Genomic DNA, 21,655 nt, shown 5'->3' with positions numbered 1-21,655 from the left:
TGGGAGGACAGGTGGGCGGCGGTCGGGTGAGGCTCCAGCACCAGCCAGAAGTTCACTCGCAAAACAAAGTGACTGGCAGCCGGCAGCCAGCAGCAGCACGCCGGACCGCTCCCAGGACGCAGGGCGAGTCGGGCCCCGCACGATCGATCGCCCAGTCTTCCTTTCCGAAGGGCCCTGAGGCGCTGACCTTGCGCTGCTCGGGGGCCCTGCTCCGGGGGCCTTCCAGTCGAGACTGCGGGAGCAGTGGGACTTCCCGCAGGCTCTCTTCAGGCCGAGGCCCCCGCTGTGCTCGCTCCGCAGGGAACGGTGTGAAGGAGGCCGCAGCTCGGAGCCCTCAGGTTCACGCTGTCTTCACGGAGGGCTTGTGAAGGCCCCGGTCAGGGGACTCTGACCTTCTGGAAAGTGGCTCATTGAAGAAGGATCCAGCCCCACCTTGGGGAGCTGGCAAAGAGGATGTAGTCCCTGAGAGAGGATAACCCTAAAAACATCCCCGGCAGAGCACGGCAGAGAACGGGGGTGCCACCTTGCAGTCTGCGACGCCGCCCCAGCCCAGAGCGGCCAGCGAGTGCTGTGCTGTCTCCATCTCCAGCCGGTGGAGCTCACGCTCTGGCCACTGGGGATGCAAGGACGTGCTCAGTGATGTGCACAGTCTGACCACACAGCACACTCAGCACAGACGTCTCCCCAACTCCGAACAACCGAACCACCGAGGAAAACCGAAGACAGAGACAAACTGCAGTCCCGTGGGCACGGACGTGCCTCGGCCCTCGCAGGGGGCGGCGTCCATGACTCTTGGGGCCATGGTCAGTGTGACTCACGCCGTGGGCAGGTGGTGAGCAGACACAGGTGGATGTGCACGGGCCCAGCCCCCCTGTCCCCCTGGAGAGGCTGCTCCTCTGCAGCCGGTCCTGCATGGACGCACTGTCCACCACGAGGGACTGAGGGTGCTCCGCTGTCAGCCGACCAGGCGGGCAGGAATGCAGCAGCCCTGGAGCATCCACGGAGCTCAGAGCACAGGGACCCGAGCGTGGAGACGCGCAGTGACTCATCTGGGGTCAGGTCGGCGTCAGAGTAAATCAGACTATCGTCTAGAGAACACAGAGGCCAAGCGTCCACACCGAGACAGAGAAGTAAGAGACATGCGTCCTCACGGGAGAACGTGAGCTGAGGACTGTGGGAGGAAGCGAGTCACCACCCGGAACAGAGAACAGGGACATGTGTCCAGGAGTCATCCGTGGGCGCGGTTGGTGCTACCAGTGGTGAGACTTTGCTGAGCAAAAGACTCACGGTCTCAAAGTGCCCCACCAAACGGCACAGGGGCCGAGTGGGGCACAGGGTGGAGGGAGCCCACAGACTCCATTCACTGAGTGACCAAGTGGCACCCTGGTGGGGACCAGAGAGATGGCAGGTGTGCCCCCTGATGCCTCCAGGGAGGACACGGCCCCCGACAGGACTCCTGTGCAGGCACACGGCTGGTCCCACTGCCCAGAACACCAGGTCAGCCCCAAAGAGGGGGTCGCTTTCAACACTGTCAGGGCCACAGAAGGCAAAGAAAGATGGAGGGAGAGAGGGACAGGGGCCTGAATGGAGCACCTGGCTGAGGGCCAGACCAGCCCACTGGCCAACCACATGTGGAGACAAGACGGGCCGTCCCCAGGCCCAGGCTCTCCCGGTGGCCGCGGAACTCCTGTCCTCAGGCACGTGAGGGCCTCAGAAGGGCAAAGACCTGGCCATCACCAGCTGGGCGCCTGCCTGGCCCAGGGCAGCGGCTCCCGGCGGCAGCCCCGCTGCCGTCCACCGCGCCCTCCTCCCTGCACTCGCGCGGGCGCCCAGGACGAGGCGGGACCCCGGCAGCTGCGAGCACCACCCCCGAGCCGACCCCCGATCACCTCCTCTAGACGCCTCCTGTCGGCTCCCTCCGCTCCACATGGGCACTCAGGCCGCGGCTGGGACGCTGCGACGCCCTGGCCGCTGCACCGCTCCACACTCCGCGTCTTCACCTCTGCGCCTTCCTTCCGTCCTTCGCTCTTTTTCCATTTTCTAGCACAGAAACGCATCGGTTAGGTCACGTCGTTCATGTGGGATGCACAGCCCTGTGCTCAAGTTCTCACTGGAACTTTCTGTTTAATCCTCACCTGCGGACACTTTTTGCATCATAGAGTGAGAGGGAGAAACATCAATGTGAGAGAGACACATCGAGTGGCTGCCACCCACACGACCCCGACTGGGGCCAGGGACAAACTGCAACCGAGGCACGTGCCCTTACGGAAGCCGAACCCGGGTCTCTCTGGTCCGCGGGCCAACGCTCTAACCACTTAGCACCGGCCAGGGTGCTCACTGGGCCTTTTATTTATTTTTTTATCCTCACCCAAGGACATTTTTTCCATTTTTTGTTCAGACAAGTGTGGGGGGGGAGACATTGACGTGAAAGGGACACATCGAGTGGCTGCCTCCGGCACGACCAACCAGGGCCAGGGACAAACTGCAATCGAGGTACATGCCCTTAGCGGGAACTGAACCCGGGTCTCTCTGGACCACAGGCTGACGCTCTAACCGCTGAGCCAAACCGGCCAGGGCTCACTGGGCCTTTCAGACGAGGCCATGAGCCAGCAGGGGGACAGAGCCATCAGCACTGCTGCCCAGAGACGCGCACTGACAGCCGCTCCGTCTGCCCTGGAGCCTGGCACCACACTGAGGACCCGAGGAGCCGAGAAGCCGTCCCCTGCTGCAGCCACTCAGACGGGTGAGAGCTGAGCTCAGCGCTGTGCACGCCCTGCAAGTCACCAGTTCGCGTGTTACCTGGACGTGGCCGCCGCGAGCCCTCCGCTACATTCTGGGGCCTGTGGAGACACAAGACAGGGGTGGTGTCACCCAGGTGCTGTCCGGAGCCCGCGTCCCCGCCACACCAGCAACTTTGGCCTTGCTCAGTGAACACGTCTGATCCTTTACTTAAAACCAAAAGAAAAACAAGAATTAATGACCGTGAAGAGCCAGGATGGACAGAGTCACAGGCAGGGCTCTGGCAGCTGGTATCCCTGAGGCCCAGGGGCTGCTGGGGCGGGCGAGGTGAGGCATGCATGGAGGCAGCGGGGGTGGGGGCCCAGGTGGCAGGATGAGGGGCTGGGAAAGCTCAGGAGGCAGCGATGAATTTCAGGGGCGACTTGGTGGCAGGCTGGGGCCTCGGGGGGCAGGTTATAACTAAGTGTGTCCTTTAATTCCTGGTAAAGAGCAGAGGTGTCTCTTGGGGCCACCCCACCCCGTGAACACACACACCAGGGGCCCCTCCACACAGGCTCCCAGTCGGGTTCTGGGCCCCCGCAGGGACGAGGACATGGAGTTCTGGGGGAGAAGGACAACAGACACACCCACGAGCACACTGCTTGTTGGGATCAAGGAGCGGCCCTGCCAGGCTCCGTGGCCTGGGCCTCGCCGACAGGAGCCAGACGAGGCAGGGAGGTGGGCCCCGAGGCCGCAGATAAGACAGTGGTGGGCTGGAGGCTCTGGGAGGACCACACACTGAAGGCAGGCCCGATGTCACAGACACCGTGCGTGGTGGAACTGCCGTGGACAGCCCCCCGGGGACCAGAGACGCCCACACGATGCTCATATCACATCCAATTTACATTGTTTCTATGCCGAGGTTTCCATAACTCCATTTTTTTATCAACTAGTCTTTGAAACCCAATTAACTTTTGCATAAAAAGTCAGAGGAGAGGGAGCAGGAGGCGGTCAGCTGTACGGAGCTGGGCAGGCCTGTGGGGCCTTTCCCAAAGGGCTGTGCGAACTGCGTCCCCACTGCCCAGCACAGCGGCCACCCAGCTGTGCGCTCTGGCTGGTGTGGCTATGGCTGCTTGGCAGGTCACAGTGCCGCGCTCTGCCCACAGTGAACAGGACAGGCGCCCGGCCCACACTCTGACGAGGGACCGCAGGGGGGCAGGTGCTCAGTGAGCGCCTCGCTGAGAGGTGGCCAACAGTGGAATATCCTGAACAACTTCATGCCAATAAAGTTGCAAATTTGTATGAAAGTGATACATTCTAAGAAAAGTAACATTAGAATCGAGGCTGTAAGCACAGAAAAAGAAAACCCGGGAAGTTCTGAAACTGTTAAGGAAGCCGACCCATCAGCAGAGAACTTGGGCTCAAGCTTCAGGGTGTCTGGGACCAACCCCGCCTCACACAGCGCAGCCGGCTTCCCAGCTCGCGCGATGAGCACAGCACACAGCAGGCCAGACGGAGGGGTGGGGGTGGGGGGGCGCAGGCCACGTGCACAGGTGCACAGTGAGAACCGTGAGCCGTCACCGAGTCCAGCTTGAGCGACAGAGGGTCATGCTGATCAAGCTAGGCTTATCCCTGGAGCAACAGGGTCAGTGTAAGAAATAAATGTAATTTGTGATAGAAAAGGAGAAAACTGATAAGCTCTTCCCCAAATGCATAAAAATCATTTGATAATACACATTATCCATTCCTGACTTTAAAAAAAGTATCAAATTAAGACTAGAATGAAATGTCTTTAACCAAATAAAAGTCTCTATTGAAGAGAAGCGGCTTTCGTCACACAGAGACAGGCTCCCTGCAGGGGTCACTCGGTGGTGCAGGGGACAGGCCACCGTGTGCCGGAGAAGAGCCCAGGAGCCTGCGTGTGCCTGTGCCTGGGACTCCGCAGGGACCGAGGGCTCTGGGGCGGGTCAGGACCGAGGCGTGGTCACACGGCCAGACTTTCACCACAGGACACTAACCGCACCATAAAACTGAACTTCAGGCTGTGACAAGTGAACCTCCAAGAAAAGGGTATTTTACAACTTAAAAAAACCTACAGCAAAAATCATTCCTAGTGGTGAGGTGGGGGGGGGGACCCAAATTCATTTGTACCTTATACCAGGCCTCTGCCCCATCCTCACCCCGATAATCACACCCAGGTGGACGAAGACCACTGCAGAGGTGCAGCTGGAAACCTTGGGAGGTACGGGGCTCACGGCCTCGGGAGCAGAGGCCGTGCAGCAGAGGCAGCAGCAGAGGGGTCACTGCTAAAACCAGCGTGCACAGGCAGACCTCGGCCCCCGAAACCCCATGCGGAGACACAGCGCGGCTCACACAGAAGTCAGCGGCCCAGGGGCACGACCTGAGCACCCACGCCGTGACCTGTCTGTTTTGGAACAGAGACACTTTAACGTCACATGTCCACCAGGCTGTGATATGCTGTCTAATCTCTTAAAGAAAAGGGCTGCCAACCGGCCCCAGACAGAAACTTCACAAAAGACCCAAGGAAGCACTTTGTGCCCGTTCACCTTCGTAGTGAGCAACCAGTAAACACGCAAGAGCCTCACCAGGTTGTTGAGAAAGTGCTGGTGGAGGCTGGTCCCACCTCCCGGCCGGTCGCTGGCTTTCTCCCCGCACAGCCCACCCTGGGTGCACGCCCTGCAGACACTCGTGCCCATGTGTGCCTACCCTTCACACACACAAACGCTCCCAGAATTCTGCCCCACTGGAAACATGGTGTCCCCCTCCCGGAAGGGGTGCGTGTGGTGGGGCTGGCCAGGCAGAGCGGCACCCATACCTCCGCCCATGGAGGGGAAGCACCTAAAAGAGAGTCGGGAAGGTCACAGCACTTCCCACAGGAAGCCACTTGCTTTGGTGCAGAAGCCGCTGGTGGTCGGGGTCGGGGCCGGGGGAGGAGAGGCCCTCACCTTGCACTTGGCCTCCAGGAGGGTGTAGTTGCATGACCAGGGCTTACACACATTAGAACCTTAATTTGTCAGTTTCCTAATTTGCATACTTTTAAATTTTAAATGGGAAAATAAATGCCATAGATAGACTTGGTCCCATATTGATGACAGTGGACAGTCCACGCAGTCCTGTGTCTCATGCAGCCTCTGGGTGGAAATGACCATGGGAACAGGTTGGTCAGCGCTGCCCTCATTCAGACACATGGAAAGATGCCGGGTCAGACGCCACAGCCCGTGTACTGGTCACCAAACAGGCGGGGTGATTCTTCGCTGTGCATAACCATGTACATGTATTTAAAGATTTTCTAACTTTATCAACACTAAAAATAAGGTCTAATAAAAATATAAAACAATAAGAACGGGCCATTTCAGACAACACCAGAGCGTGCACTGGTTGGCCACTGTCCCCACCGGTGCTGCCCAATGTGGAGGCCAGTGCGGCAAGGCTCCTGCAACGTGGCAGCATGGCACAGGGCTGAACCCCACCTTCCCTGGAGGACAGCCGAGACCTGCCTTTGAGAAGCCACAGAGGGCCCTGGGCCAGCACCTGGGAACCTGGCTGGTGGCAGCTCCCCGGAGTGACTGAAAACTTTCCCAGATGCCAGGGGTGGCTCGTTGGGCCCAAACGTGTGAAATGCAGTGAGGTTCTGTGAGAGGCCTTCCTCCGGGTTCTGGGGTCTGGGGTCCAGGGTCCAGGACGAGCCAGGCAGGGAACCTCCATGACACACGGGTGCCCGCCCAGCCCCACAAGTGCTGGCAGCAGCTGGATGGGGAATTCAAGGAGCCCGGAGGCTGCGCCTGGCTTCCCCAGACCTCACCCCACATGCCCGTCCCTGCGCCGGGCCCTCTGCTGAGGACAGTGCAGCCAGGACACTGACATTCTGGTGCAGCACAGCCAGGACCTCCGTGCCTGCAAACCCGCTGCCCAAATCCCTCCCCTGGCCCCACCCCCACCCTGGACTCTGGCTTGTGCCCCCCACCCACGCCCCCAAGCCCAGCCTTGGCTCCGAGTGTCGCTAGGCAGCCTGCCTGACAAGCCCGTTCCCGACCCTTGCCTTGCCTTGGCCAGAGCGACAGGCCTGGCCGTTCCGAGGGGCCCCACCCTGGCACCGCCTGGTGGCACTCCGGCTTTCCCAGGCACCCACCCCTCCCCGGGAGCCCTGCAGTCACAAAGCCCCTGGTTTCCAAGGGGACCTTCTCCCTCCTCCCTGGGGGGCCAGATGGCAGCACCCACACCCCTCCTCTGGTCTGCCCTGGACATCTGCACTTTGTGGGGGATGAGGACGGGGCACAAAGAGGGCACAGGCTCAGCGTCAATCCCTGCGAGCTCATAGCAGGAGACAGTCACGCTGGGCAACGTGAGGAGAAAGGGAGGGCGAGGTTAGAGTTCAGCTGAGCAACAGATGACATCTGACATTTACATGACCACAGCGATTCTAACTCAGACCCACCTTTCAGAGAAGCATGAAAACCAGGAGTGAAAGGGCTGTCGGTCCCCAGGCCCTGCTGGCAGGGTGCCAGCTGTGCACCTGTGCCACCTCATGAGAAAGGCTGACTCAGGTAGGACCTGGAGCCCAGAGGGCAGGGCTAGGAGCCAGCAGGTGGCCCGATGTGGAATGCTGGGCTTTGGAACTGCGCTGGCCCTGCGACCCGTCACCCCTCACCTCCCTTTGAGACTGCCCACGCCTGCCTGCCCTGCTGCGCAGGGAGACGCTGGCCCCTGGTTCGCAGGTGCTCAGGAGCAGGTGCTCGTGGAGCACACTGGCCAGGTGGCCCGGGGCTCCTCAGAGGCGATAGGCCAGGGGCAGCATTCGAAGGTGGCCCCAGCTGTACACAAACCTCCATCCTTATCACCCAGCAACTGCAGCAAAGGAGCTCTTGAAGAGGTGGTTAAGGTCCCAAATCAGCCGACCTTGAAACAGGGCGAGTCAGGTGGCCGGACCCAGTGGCCAGGCCTTTGCAAGCAGCGTCGCAGCTGGCGAGAGGAGTGTGGGGACGAGACCCGCTGGCCTGGCAGAGAGCAGCAGTGTGTCGGCTGCCACAGCCCTGGGCACACAGCCAGGTCCCTAGGAGCTGAGAGCATCCGAGCCAACAGCAGTGAGCTCTTGAGAGGACCGAGCCCCAGACCAGAGCCACAGCCCGGCTCATGTGCCCTTTTGGCCTGAGGCCCAAGCCAGCCCCACTGTGCTGAGCCCAGACCTGTGACGAAAGATGGGTGTCCTGCCCTGGCCGGTTTGGCTCAGCAGTTAGAGAGAGCGTCAGCCTGTGGACCAAAGAGTCGTGGGTTCGATTCTGACCAGGGGCATGTACCTCAGTTGCCGTTTGATCTCCAGCCCTGGTCAGGGTCGTGCGGGAGGCAGCCGGTCGATGTGTCCCTCTCACGCTGATCTCTCTCTCTCTCTCTTATTCATACTCTATCTGAAAATCAATAGAAAAAATGTCCTCGAGTGAGGATTAAAGGGGGGGGGGCAGTTATTAGCAAAAGAAAGAGCCTGTTTCCCAAGCACGAAAATACAGAGTGGCCGCCAACTCCAGAAAAACTTTCATTAGGCAACAATCCTCCCCACTCTAGAGCCAAGAGGCAGGTTAATAAACAAACAGCAGAAGCCGGACTGAACTGTGCCCCCAAATACGGGGCCTTTGGGGGTCACTAGGCTCAGACTCACGGCAGGGTCCTGTGATGGACACGGGCCTGTGAGACACAGGCAGCAGCAGTTCTCCCCAGGAACCAAACCGGCACCTGGGTCTCAAACGTCAGCCTCCAGCAAACCCCCGGGACCGGGCATCACGGCAGCTGAGCCGACTGACGCCCTCTCCTGAGCTCTGACGTCCGCCTGGCTCACCAGGCGCCTTCGACGCAAGGCCAGGGGCAATGAACTGCCTCTAGCCGGGCCCATCCCTGTGGAAGGAAGGCAGTTACTTTATTTGACAGCGAAAGTCCTGTTTCCATGGACAGCTTCAAACACTCTGTACCCACTAAGTCTGCCGAAAGCAGCAAAGCCAACTGGGGCGGGACTCGCCATGCGAGGAACGAAGAAATGATGGCGGACGCCCCTCGCAGAGACGGAACGGAGGGCCGTGGTTTGCCCTCTTCCGAGCACACTGGGACAGCACCCAGGGAAGGCTCCGAGAATCCAGACAGGTGGTCTGGACAGGCGATGACGAGGGGGAGTGGGAGTCCGATGTGAACAAGACAGAAAGGGGGCACGACCCTGGTGCCACGCTGGGAACTTGCCCGCCTCTGATGAAGGGAATCGCCGCCAAAGACATTCTCAGGACACCGGGAGATTGGAAGTGGACAGGATATGAGCTAACAAGAGAAAAAGTGGCCACCTCCCAGGTGTGATAGCTTCCTGCAGCCAGGGAGACCACCCGTTCCGGGACCTGGAGCTCGGAATCACCTGGGGAATGTGCGGCTCAGCTGCAGTCCCTTCGTGATCCAACAACAAACAGCATGTGTTTAGAGAGACGTCCCCAAATGTGACAAGATAACTACTGGGCCTAGGAGAGGTATGGGGTGCTCACTGTGTAATTCTGTTTTTCCCCAAATAAATCATGGGTAGAAAGTACAACCACAGCACTTGAAATAAAAGAAGTGGAAAAGCAAAGCTCTTTCTGCCCCTCACTTCCCACCTGTGAGGGGAGGGGGTGGTCAGAGCCGTCCTGCCTGTGACTGCCTGCGTCTCCTGTGGGGGCACAAGGGGGTGGTCAGAGAAGTCCTACCCGCTTTAAGGATCAGGGTGCCTTTGGCACAGGGCCGGGAAACGCACCGACCAACAGCAGCTTTTAGTTACTCTCTGCTGAGCACCTAACTGAGACCGCGCAGGCCCTGCTGAGAATCAGATAGAGCAGCTGACAGGACCCTGGACACCCACGGGTTAGCAGGGGGCTTCAGAGAGGTCTTTTGGCAGCTTCCTACTATTTTCATCTTGCTAAACATCTGGAATCTGCTGTTAATGTAGCAAAGTCCAACAAATGCAGATGTGTTTACAAAAAAAATCCCCTTAACCTCCACTCTCTACACACACCTGTACATCAGACAGTCTCTTCAAAAACCAACCAACCTAACAACTGGTCTTCAGAACTCAATTTTCTAGTGAGTTTTAGTTCTCGTCAATGAAAGTTTTGCTTAATTCAACAGACAATTCTGAAAATGCAGCTAAAGCGATGCTCATACCACAGCCCCCCCATCGTATGTGGGGTCTCTTTGGTCCCCTCGCCCTTCACACAGCCAGTCCCGCAGGGAGAAACACCCGGCAGGAAAGGGCACCTTGTGATTTTCGAAGGTCTCACCTTTCAGAGTTTAATGATCAACTTTTAACTCGTAGAACTGAAGAATGACAGTTCCACTTTCTGAAGCACAATGATCGTGCCGCATTTTTGCAACACTGACAACGATTATCAGAAAGGTAATAAGAAACTATTCCCAAACCTCAACATATTTCAATAGTAAAAGAATATTACATTTTCAACTTCTAATTTGATTCTGACCATTAACCAAATAAAGCTCCAAATGAAATAACAAATCCTGCTACTTAATAGAGTAAAAGTACAGAACAAAACAAACCTTGCTTCATGATCTAAACTACTCAATCCAAAAAGAATCCCTCTCACCAGTGGGTCCACAGAGCAGGTGGGCAGGAGAGGAGGCCCCCTCTCGTGGGCTCCTGGGACAAGTCCGGGAGGCCTGCCATGCGGGACCTGGTGGACGCCTGTCTCAGCGCTGTGCCCCAGCCCAGCCCAGAACACCGGGAGAGGCGCTGAACCCAACGGCCCTGAGCACTGCGGCCCTGGGAGCATCACTTCCTTACAAGGGTCAAATAGCCGGTTCTCACATCTTACAAAAACTTCTCACAAAGGTCAGTTTACAACTTTTGGAACAAAATCATTGGCAGGAATAAAATGACCTCTGGAAACAACTACAATCACTGCAGTGAAGCTATCAACGAATTCAACACTGATACACACACTGACGATTCATGTTTGCTACAGGCAAATTCCTAAAAATCTCTCCTATCTGTAATTTGCCTTCCCTCACATGTGAGCTCCAAGGACCATACTAGTTTTCAGTCTTTGCGGTGACGTCAGAGGGACCCATGCGACCACAGAGACGGCTTCATACAGTTCAGTTAACCTACCTCCAGGACACTTCTCAGACACAGGCCCTGTGTGAGCTGAAACCTGATAAGTGCAGGTTTTATGATGGCCCAGGGACCCCCACCCCCACCCCACAGTATGCACACCCTTGTGGAGTTCCTCCCCGTCAACTGTGGGCTGGACCCAGTGGCTCTAACAGACAGAATATGGCAAAAGGATGACTGTCACTGCCAAGATTAGGTCATGGAGGCTGACCTCCTTCTAGCTCACTCTCTCCGTCTGAGCTGCCGGATGGAGAGCCCCACATGGAAGGAGCTAGCTTCCCATGAGTGAGCCTGGAAGCTAACTCCCCCCACCCCGTGGAGCCCCCACAGGCACCCTGGCTACAGCCTGAGAGCCCGAGCCAGGAGACCCAGCCAAGTGGTGCCCAGACTCCTGACCCACAGAAACTGAGATAACTAACGACCTTTTAAGGCACTAAGTTTTGGGGTAATTTGTTGGACAGCAATATATAAATAACACAAACACCCAGCACCGCTGCCCCTTTAAAAATCCAAAAGTGGGAAAATAAAGAGCCTAATCAAACTAAATGCCCAGTTTCACAAATCTTTTCCAAAAATTAAGTCAAGTGCATGTTTAAAGAGAATCAGAAGAAGCAAGCATTGAGTAAGAAGTGTGGTTATATTTGGCAAATAAAAGTTTCTAGCCTGGACTACTCTGGGACTCATTGGTTAAGATGTGGCCCCAGGAAATGTTAAACTGAAAATCTAAAGGGCTTTCTCCTCAGTAACCAACTGATGTTGTGGCACAAAATGAAACACCGAACTGACTAGTTCCAGCCTCTCTCCTGGGAGTCCATGCAGCTCAGAGTTAGATTTGTATCTCATCCTACCGCCCAAGTGCTGGGTAAGTTTTCAAGCCTAAGGCAACTGATCTTTCTAAAAGTATCCCTGCTCTCGTCTGTCCCTTCACGCACCCAAGCAGTAAGAGTGCTGCTTGCTGATCTCATGCCAGGTGGCCCGTTCTGGGCCCTGGGCTGGGCAAGGCCCCTGCCTGCTAGGCCTTCCCTTCTCTCCGGCCGCCCAGCAGCATCTTACTGGACACAGTCTGGAGCCCTTCCCCAGGCAAAGAGCAGCACTGACCACATCCCACTTTTTCATCACCACTCTGAATTAAAGGACCACACAGGCAAGTTCTGGATGAAAGTCTGTGTTAAATGTTTCAGAGAAGCAAAGGCCCCATCCATCCCAAGACTCTCTGACGTGTCCCCCCTGAAGTGGGGAAGGTGCCCGAGTCCCCTGACGTGCACCCCCACCTGCTTTGCCTTTCCTGCACTGGGCCCACTGCCCCCAAACGTCGGAAGCCCACCCTCCCAGCCTGGACCCACCCCTCCTGGAACCTCCTGGACACTAGAAACACCTCCAGACTCAGGATGGAGGGTGCACCCACATGGCCTGGAGAATGGGGCAAATCTGGTGACACCACAGAGGGAGAGGAGGGCAGGAACAGTTGAAGGTGCTAGACACTGACCACAGGGCCAAGGCAAGGCCAGCAGCCCAAGAGCAGGGGCTAGTAGAATAGGGGCCAGCTTTCTGGGTCTGGGGAGTGGGCACAGTGACAGCCTGGGAGCCAATATGAACCAGGAGGATGGGCTCCAATCCTGCCTCACATCTGCCTCCGTGTCCCAACCAGGCGGCATCTGCTGAAGGTCAGAAGGTCTGTAAAGCTGGCCCTGGAGCTCAGATGTCTGGGTGCACAGGGGCCGCATGGAAGGGGGCGGGAGTGTGCACCTGTGGGGCCCAGGATCTTTGATGTTCCAGAGCCTTTGTAACATGGGAATCCAGCGAGTGGGCTGGGGAGATTCGGGGCACCCTGGGTGTCTCAGGTCCTAACTCCTGGAGCCTACCTTGGCTCCCAGCACTCCTTCGTCTGCCCGAGAGGCCTGGGTGCTTCTTAGTGACTTGTCAGGAGTCTGGGACTCCCTGGAGACCTGTCCCCAAGTCCAGCTCTTATCAGGGTCCTGGCCCTCCCCGGAGCCTGGCCTTCTTCATGGTCCTGCCCTGGCATCGCGGCCCTCCTCAGGGACCTACCTGGGGCCCCTTCACCCCTGGGACCCTCACACAGCACAAGCCCTGCCTGCTGGGACGGTCCCAGGGTCCCAGGCTCCAGGGAGGGGTGTCTCAGGGCCCAGAAGGGCTCACTGGGCTGTTCCAGGACCCGGCCCTCTTTACTTCTAAGGTCCCAGTCCACCCTGGTGGGTGTATTCCGGAGTCCTGACCTTCCCATGGCCTGTCCCAGGGTCCAGACCTCCCAGCTGGCCCCTCCCAGGTCCCGGCCCTCCCGGGATCCCGCCCAGCCCTGGGGTCTGGTCAGTCTTAGGGTCCCAGCGTCCCCGGTGACCCTCCTGGTCTCGGACCCCCGAGGCCACCCCACGGCGGGCGCTCCTCCGTGACCTGTCTCCGAGCCCAGCGCTCGCTGGCCCTGCCTGCGGGGTCCCGGGTCGGCCTCCGGCGGCCCGGCCTGGGGCCCGGCACTCCCACCCCCAAGTGACCGGACGTGGGGTCTGGTCCCGGGGGCCTGAGGATCGGTGTCGGGGCTCCGCGGGCCGGGCCAGGTTCGGAGCCTCCCGGGCCCGGACACGGGCCGAGGCCGCGGCCTGAGCAGCGGGCGCCGCGGGCCAGGCCGGGCGGGGCGCGGACTCACTGACCTGCCGTCTCGGCTGCGGACGAGCGGGGCGCACGCGGGGGCAGCGCCGGGAGGGGAGGGGGCGCCGCTCCCTCCGGGTCCCCCCCAAGAGCCGGAGAAAAAAACCCGTCCGGAGTTTAAAACAAAGAGGCGGAAATGCCCGAACGGAGCCGAACGCCGAGTCGGGGGCGCCGCGCTTGGAGCATGCGTGCTGAGCGGCCCGGCTCCCACCCGGCGGCCGGGGCGGGGGCGGGGCCTACCGGGGGCGGGGCCTGGGGCGGGGCCGGGGCGTGGTGATAGGGCGCAGGCGCGTTCTGCCAGGGCTGGGAGGTGCGCGGAGAGGAGGGTGCTGGAGGCAGGGCCCGGGGCGGGGCCGTGGTCAGATAGTGTGGGCGGGGACAGAAGGGGACGCGATCGGAGGGCGTAGGGGGAGGGGCGGGGCGCTGCGGAGAGACTCGGTGGGCGCCGCAAGGGGTCGGGGGGTGAGGCCGGAGGCGGGGTCTGTTGGGGGCGGAGCCATGACGGAGGTGGGGCTTTGTGGAGGCGGGGCGGGTAGAGGCCGAGCGGAGGCGGGACTTTGTGGGACAGGGGCATGGGGGCGGGGCCCGGCGGGGGCGGGGGCGGGGCCGGGCGGAGGCGGGGCCAGCGGGCGCTGAGACAGCCGCTGCGGGGCCTGCGGGACCTGTCCCGCAGGCAGCTCACGCCGATTCCTGCTGCTCCTGGACCAGGGTTTCTTCCGGCGGAGGCGGTGTCGTTCTTGCATGCCTATCTTTCCTGGGAACGGGCACCGAGTGCCCTCCGTGCACTAGTCAGGGGCCCTGTGGACAGACAGGAGCCCTGCCTCTGGGCTCCCAGACAGTGAGCAGCAGGACTGAACCCACCATGCGTCCGTGTGTCCACATTTGCACAGGCCGCGCCCTGGAGCTTTAAGCAGTGATCGTGACTTCTACGCCCTCGTGGGGCTCACACTGTGGAGGGGACAATAACAGAGGGAAACAACTGGGTGGGGAGGCAGTGCGTGACCCCGTTGCAGTAGGGTGGATGGGAACCGAAGGGACGCAGAAGGCGCCAGCCCTGCAAATATCTGTAACAAAAGAGTGCAATACTTAGATTCTGACAACTAACAAATATTGTTGAATGAAATTAAAGAAGACCTAAATAAATGGAAAGATATTCGTCTCCATGGTTGTAGACAATGTTGTCGAGATAGTAATATTCCCCAATCTGATCTACAAATTCAACACAATCCATGTTAAAATCCAGATGATTTCTCTGCAGAAATTGCCAAGCTGAACCTAAAATTCGAACGGAAATTCAAAAGGACCCAGAATAGCCATGGCAATCTTGATAAAGAACAAAGTTGCAGGACTCCTGTTACCTGACTTTAGAAATCACCGCAGAGCGACAGTCATCAAGACAGTGTGGTGCTGGCATAAGGAGAGGCATATCGGTGAACCGATTAGAATTGAGAGCCCAGAAATAAATCTTTACATTTATAATCAATTGGTTTTCATGAAGGGTGTTAAGACAATTCCATGAAGTCTTTTCAACAGGTGTTGCTGAAAACTGAATGTTCACATGTGAAAGAATGAAACTGGACTCTCAGCATACACAATTTCAAAAACTAACTCAAATGGATCACAAGGGCCTAAATGTAAGAGCTCAAGCTATTAAACTCTTGGAAGAAAACATAAGCATACATCTTTCGACCTTGGAATAAGCAATGGTTTCTAACACATGATATCAAAGGCACAAGCAACAAAAGAAAAACTGGATAGGTTTGGCTCAGCGGTTAGAGCATCGGCCTGCAGTCCCTAGAGACCTGGGTTCAGTTCCCGCTAAGGGCGCGTACCTTGGTTGCAGTTTGTCCCTGGCCCTGGTTGGTTGTGCGGGTGGCAGCCACTCGATATGTCCCTTTCATGTTGATGTTTCTCTCTCTCTCTCTCTCTTCCTCTCTCTTCCTCCCACTCTATCTGAACAAAAAATAGAAAAATGTCCTCAGGTGAGGATAAAAAAAAAGAAAAAGAAAGAAAGAAAAACTGGATAAACAGAATATCATCAAAATAAAAAACCTGTATTTCAAAAGATACCATCAAGAAAATGAAAAGATGCCCTGGCAGGTTTGGCGGTAGGCCCGCGGACCAGAGAGTCCCGGGTTAGGTTCCTGCTAAGGGAATGTACTTCGGTTGCAGTTTGCCCCCAGCCTCGGTTGGGGTCATGTGGGTGGCAACTAGTTGATATATATATCTCTCTTATATCTATGTCTCTCTCTCTCTCTCTTCCCCCCTTTTCTCCCTCCTACTATATCTGAAGATAAATGCAAAAAATGTCCTCGAGTGAAGATTAAAAAAAAAAAAAGTGAAGACAACCCAAAGGATAGGAGGAAAATTTTGCAAATCATGTATCTGATGAGGCATTGGTGCCTAGAATCCATAAATAATATGTAAGAATATAAATAATGTGTAAACTGTTACTCAACAATAAAAAGACAATTAAAAAATGAACAAACGGTCTGAACAGACATTTCTCTAAAGAAAACGTACAAATGGCCAGTAAGTCGTGAAAAGATGCTCAACATCATCACCCATCGGGGAGACACAAATCAAAACCACAGTGAAATGCTGCTTCACACCCACTGGGATGGCTGTGATAAAAAAGACAGGCAAAACAAATACTGCCAAGGATGTGGAGAAACTGGAAACGCATGCACCTCTGGGGGATGTGACTGGGTGCAGCTGTGGAGGACAGTCTGGTGGTTCCTCACAGTCAGCATGTGACCCAGCATTTCCACTCCCAGGTGTAGAACAGCGAGAAATGAAAACATACGTCCAGCCCTGGCCGGTTTGGCTCAGCGGTTAGAGCGCCCACCTGCGGTCCGTAGAGACCCGGGTTCGGTTCCCGCTAAGGGCATGTACCTTGGTTGCAGTTTGTCCCCGGCCCTGGTTGGTCGTGCGGGTGGCAGCCACTCGATGTGTCCCTTCACATCGGTGTCTCTCTCTCTCTCTCTCTTCCTCTCTCTCCCTCCCACTCTGTCTGTACAAAAAAATGGAAAAATGTCCTCGGGTGAGGATAAAAAATAAATAAATAAATGAAAACATACGTCCACCCCAAAACCGGGACACAATGTTCATAGTAGCAAAATTCATAATATCCCCGAGATGGCAACAACTCAAATGTCAATCAAGTGATTAATGGATAAATACAGGGTGGTATATCCATAAAATGAAATATTATTTGGCAAAAAAAAAAAGAAAGGAAGGAAGTATTAATACATGCCACAACATGGGTGAACCTTGAAAACATGATGCTCAGGAAAGAAAACAGTCACAAAAGACCACATATTATGATTCTATTTCTATGAGATGTTCAGACACACAAATCCAAAGAGACAGAGAGCAGATCAGTGATCGCCAGGGGCTGGAAAGCCGGCGAAAATGGGGACTGACTGCTAATGGGCACAGGGTTTTTTTGGGGGGACAATGAAATGTTGTAAAATTGATCATAGTTATGGTTGCACATATTTGCAAATATATTAAAATCTATTGACTTGTACACATTAAATGGGTGAATTGTATGACATGATAATTATGTCTCAATAAAGCTGTTGTTTTATTTTAATTAAAAATTTTTTAAGTGTAAAGACTTTTTTTTAAACTTTTTTAATTAATTTTTTTAGAGAGAGAGGAAGGGAGAGAGAGATAAAAACATGGACTAACATGGGCTATAGCTGTTATTTTATTTTATTTTACTTTATTTTTATCCTCACCCGAGGACATTTTTTCCATTTTTTGTTCAGATAGACGGGGAGGGATATTGAGGAAGAAAGAGAGAGAGAGAGAAAGAAATATCGATGTGAAGGGACACATGGAGTGGTTGCCACCCGCACGACCCAAGGAGGGCCAAGAACAAACTGCAACCAAGGTACGGTACATGCCCTTAGCAGGAACTGAATGCGGGTCTCGCTAGACTGCAGGCCAACACTTCAACCGCTGAGCCAAACCGGCCAGGGCTATAGCTGTTATTTTAAAAAGAGAACTATAGCCCAGCTGGTGTGGCTCAGTGGATTGAGTGTGGTCCCATGGACTGAGAGGTCCCAGTTCGATTCCCCGTCAGGGCACATGTCTGGGGTGTGGGCTTGACCCCCAGGAAGGGGCATGCAGAAGACAGCAGATTGATGCTTGTCTCTCACACCCGCGTTTCTATCTCCCCCCACTTCCTCTCTCTAAAAAAATCAATAAAAACATATTTACTTATTTATTTAAAAATATTTTTTTCTCCATTGATTTTTTGAGAGAGGACAGGAAAGAGAGAGAGATAGAAACATCGATGAGAGAGAACACAGATTGGCTGCCTCCTGCATGCCCCCCACTGGGGACCAGGCCCACAACCTGGGCATGTGACCTGAATGGGAATTGAACTGACGACCTTTTGGTGTATGGGTCGACGCTCAACCAATGAGCCACATCAGCTGGGCAATAAAAACATATTAAAAAATAAATAAAAAGAGAACTACAAAATATTTAGAACTGATAAAAAAATGAAAATGCTACATGTATATCCCCAAGGGAAAAATATAACATTAGATAATTAACTCACACCATAAATACAAACATCTATGCATAAATATCTTACACCACACACAAAAGTTATTTATTGCAAACACACAAAAATGAAAGGTTAGCTACTCTCTCCCATTATACATACCAAAAACGAGGTATCTATTTCATATCATATACAAAATACCAGATCTTCAACTTCCAGCATAGGGACACATTGACTCCCGATCACTCCACACACACAAACATAGACACCTGTTTCCAGAAAAATGTGTTAACTATCTCCTACCATTCACAGAATTTCATGCCACACAACAGACAGAAAAGTGACATAAAATTTCAACCATATAGAGAACAAAGTTAGACATCCTCACTCTTTACACAAGTAAATCAGACACTCATGTCACACACACACACGATACTTATTTTCTACATCACAGCACTAAGCTAAAAGATTAATCATGACATATTCACACACAATAAAAAACAGATGCCCATCTTGAAATAGTCTTTAAAAGTAGGTCCTGCCCTGGTTGGTTTGGCTCAGCGGTTAGAGCGTAGGCCCGCAGACCAGAGAGACCCGGGTTCGGTTCCCGCTAAGAGCACATACTTTGGTTGCAGTTTGTCTCCAGCCCTGGTTGGGGTCGTGTGGGTGGCAACCAGTCGATGTATCTCTCTCACATCGATGTCTCTCTCTCTTCCTCCCTCTCTCCCTCCTGCTCTATCTGAAGATAAAAGCATTAAAAGAAAAAGAAAAAAAAAGTAGGTCCTCTTGGGAAGTAGTTGTCCATGGTACCTCGTTTTTCTGTGTCTGCTTGTCCTCCTCCTTGGAGCGGTCATTCACAGCCACGTTTAGTATGTTGGTCTCGGAGATAGTCCAGGGGGGTCAGGAAAAGGACCCCTCCTTTTCCTCCCTGGAGGACATATGCTTACGATCCAGAGTAAAGAGAAGGCTTCTCTCTTTAGAAGACAGATGGGTGAGTTCCCTAATGTCAGGGTTCTTCTGAAACACAGCCTACTGCGTGAGCAGGGGCCACCCACACAACCGTGGAGTCGGGGCTGGAGGAACCAAATGCCACATGGCTGCCCTTGAGTAACAGCTGCCCTTTGCCTCTGGCCCGGCCTCATGTGTCCTGGGAACTCACACATGGGGACTGTGGTAGGCTACTTCCCTAACTTGCAATAGAGCGAAACCTCACACTCTTCACAATTTCTGATTTAACACCAGACATGCACACAGCCAACACAATTCTCACATTATACACCGAAGAATTAGTTACGCACGCTTTCCCACTTAGACAGAAAAATCAGATAACCATCTCACCCATACACACACCAAGACAGAGCCCCATCTCTCACCACACATACCGATAACCCATACAGCTGCACATAACACACCCTGGACACACACTGGATACCTACTCACACCAGACAGGTACTCAAACAGGTGACGATCAGGACCCACGTCAGATACTCCTCCCTCCCCCGTCCTCATTCTCTTTCCCACAGACACATACTTCAGATAGTGCCCATCTCACACTACACAGTCACTCACACTCACACACACACACAACAGTGAGATAACCAGCTCTATGTTCATAGGCTGAATAGGTCTGAGCAGTAGAGATGGGACCACAGGGTCCTCAGTGGGAGGGGCCAGCCATCTGGGCTCCAGGTACTTGTTGCACAACTTTGGGGTATATGTGAGCCCTGTGCTGGCCTCCTTGGACAATGCCGGAGGGAGAAAGAGGAGAAGGGCGACCCCAGGGGCTTCCCTCTGGCACGGGGCGCAGGCCACAGTGAGCAGAGCCTTCTTCTTTCTGGATAGCTGGCCGCAAAACGTTTTCTGTGGACAAGTCCCTCATCGGTCTTCTAGACGGAGAAAGAGGAAGTTACATGTCCTCTTTGAGAATCCAGGTTCAGACCTGCCTACTCAGCTGCCCGCCGCTGGTAGTGATGTTGTGCATGGCCTTTCAACAGCCTCAGCCCGGAGGCGAGCTGCACCAGCAGGTATGAGCAAAGACCTGGACACTGCGTGGTGGCTGTGCTTCTGGAATCAGGTCCGGAAGGCGCGGCCCAGCATGGGGGTGGGCAGGATGGAGAACCTGCCAGACAGGCCAGTGGGGGCTGCGGGTGCTGCCAGGGAGGGGCGCAAGGCAGGAAGGTCACTCACCCCCCACACTTCTGTTGGCAGCCACAGCCCTGCGCTGGCCCCAAGCAGTCACATGTGGACACACCCAGCTCCTGTGCCCACATAGCTGACATTCCCTTCACAAGAGCCGATACAAACCAAGTGAAAACCAACAAACAGGTTGGGGCCACGACCACCTCGCCATATACGGTGAGACTTCTGTCCCGACTTTATCCTCAGCAAAGAAGGTGTCTTTCCACCGGTCTTGGCAAAGCAAGGGCTCTCCGTGGCTTAATTTTGAGCAAATACTGTTTAGGGAAGACACGTTCACCTGAAAAAGCCCCAGCTGGTGCTACTTTGGGGTGCTGATAGGAGCCTATATCTGGTTAAGTGAAAAGGAGGTAGAGAAATAGAAACAGGTTTAGCCATAATTGTGCGTGCTGATTTTAAACAAGCCTTTAAAGATCATTTGAAAAGCAAGGTGTAGGTGTTTTTCATTTGAATTTCACTAAAAGACCTTAAGATGCGCTGGACCCAAAGGTGCGCACATGCACCTGGGCTCAGGTGAGGCTTCTATGCAAGGTGTTCAACCTGGATTTGTGAGAACAGCTTAGATGCTTATATTGAAGAGACTGGCCCAGAACTTAAATAAAACTTTCACTAAAAGTAGAAAAAGCCATCGTTTCCAAATGAATGTACTTTGCACATTATGTGAGTCAAAATTTTTTTATTTTCCACACTGGCTAGAACAGTGTGTGAGTGACCCAGGTCCCCAAAGGGGCTGCCATGTTAGTCATTCAGAAAGGTGTGTGGCAATATCTCATCCTGGTTTTAATTTGCATTCCCCTAAAGGCCAGTGATGTGTCATTCATCACCACGTGCCATCTGCATGTGCCCTTCAGTGACCCGTCTCTGTGTCTTTTGCCCATTTTCTAATGGCACGTCTTTGTCGTTTTTTACTGTTGAGTTTTGCGGCTTCTTTCTCTCTTCGAGGTACCAGTCCTTTGTTGGCTGCGTGGTGTGTGACTGTTTCTCCCAGTCTGTGCCTACAGAATTGCATTAACCCTATAGCTCAATCTGAGGTCTTGACTAAGTTGAGTCTTCCAAGCCATGAGCATAGCATGCCTCCAGTCCTTAGGGTTTTGTTGTGTAGTTTTTAGCATTAAAGTACTATGTACATTTTGCCAACTTTATACACAGGGTCTTAATTTTCTGTGAGGTAACTGTAAATGGCACGCCTTCAACTTCGGGTCCCACGTCCACTGATCGTCATGTTGCCCTTGCATCTGCGACCCTGCGGAGCTGTGAGGTCCACGTAGGAGCCCTCGGCCTGGGGAGGAGGCCCAGAATCTGGGCAAGAGGGTCCCAGGTGGTGTCCACTTATGTTAGTTAGGGACACCATGGGCGACCTCAGGAAGAGTCGCACTGGGACAGCAGGGAGAGATGTCCTAGGTGGACTGCTG

General features: G+C 54.7%; 1 protein-coding gene across 2 annotated transcripts in view; it reads right to left on the bottom strand.

Annotated features, from left to right (window-relative positions):
• PCGF3 (polycomb group ring finger 3) overlaps positions 1-2,921 on the bottom strand; it is a 28,967-nt gene extending 26,046 nt beyond the window's left edge. Inside the window, exons 1-2 of one of the 2 annotated variants that reach the window (XM_036280203.1) lie at positions 2,800-2,921; positions 1,890-2,040 (exon numbers count right to left, since the gene is read on the bottom strand). The gene's annotated coding sequence lies outside the window, so the exon portion shown is untranslated. The remainder of the gene's footprint in view (positions 1-1,889; positions 2,041-2,799) is intronic. The other variant, XM_036280211.1, reaches the window with a different exon arrangement.
• Positions 2,922-21,655: the final 18,734 nt, after the last annotated feature.

The sequence above is a fragment of the Molossus molossus genome, unplaced genomic scaffold, assembly GCF_014108415.1.
Source record: "Molossus molossus isolate mMolMol1 unplaced genomic scaffold, mMolMol1.p scaffold_m16_p_1, whole genome shotgun sequence".
Taxonomy (NCBI): domain Eukaryota; kingdom Metazoa; phylum Chordata; class Mammalia; order Chiroptera; family Molossidae; genus Molossus; species Molossus molossus.
The sequence above is the reverse complement of the archived record's forward strand: the minus strand, read 5'-3'. Positions and strand labels throughout refer to the sequence as shown.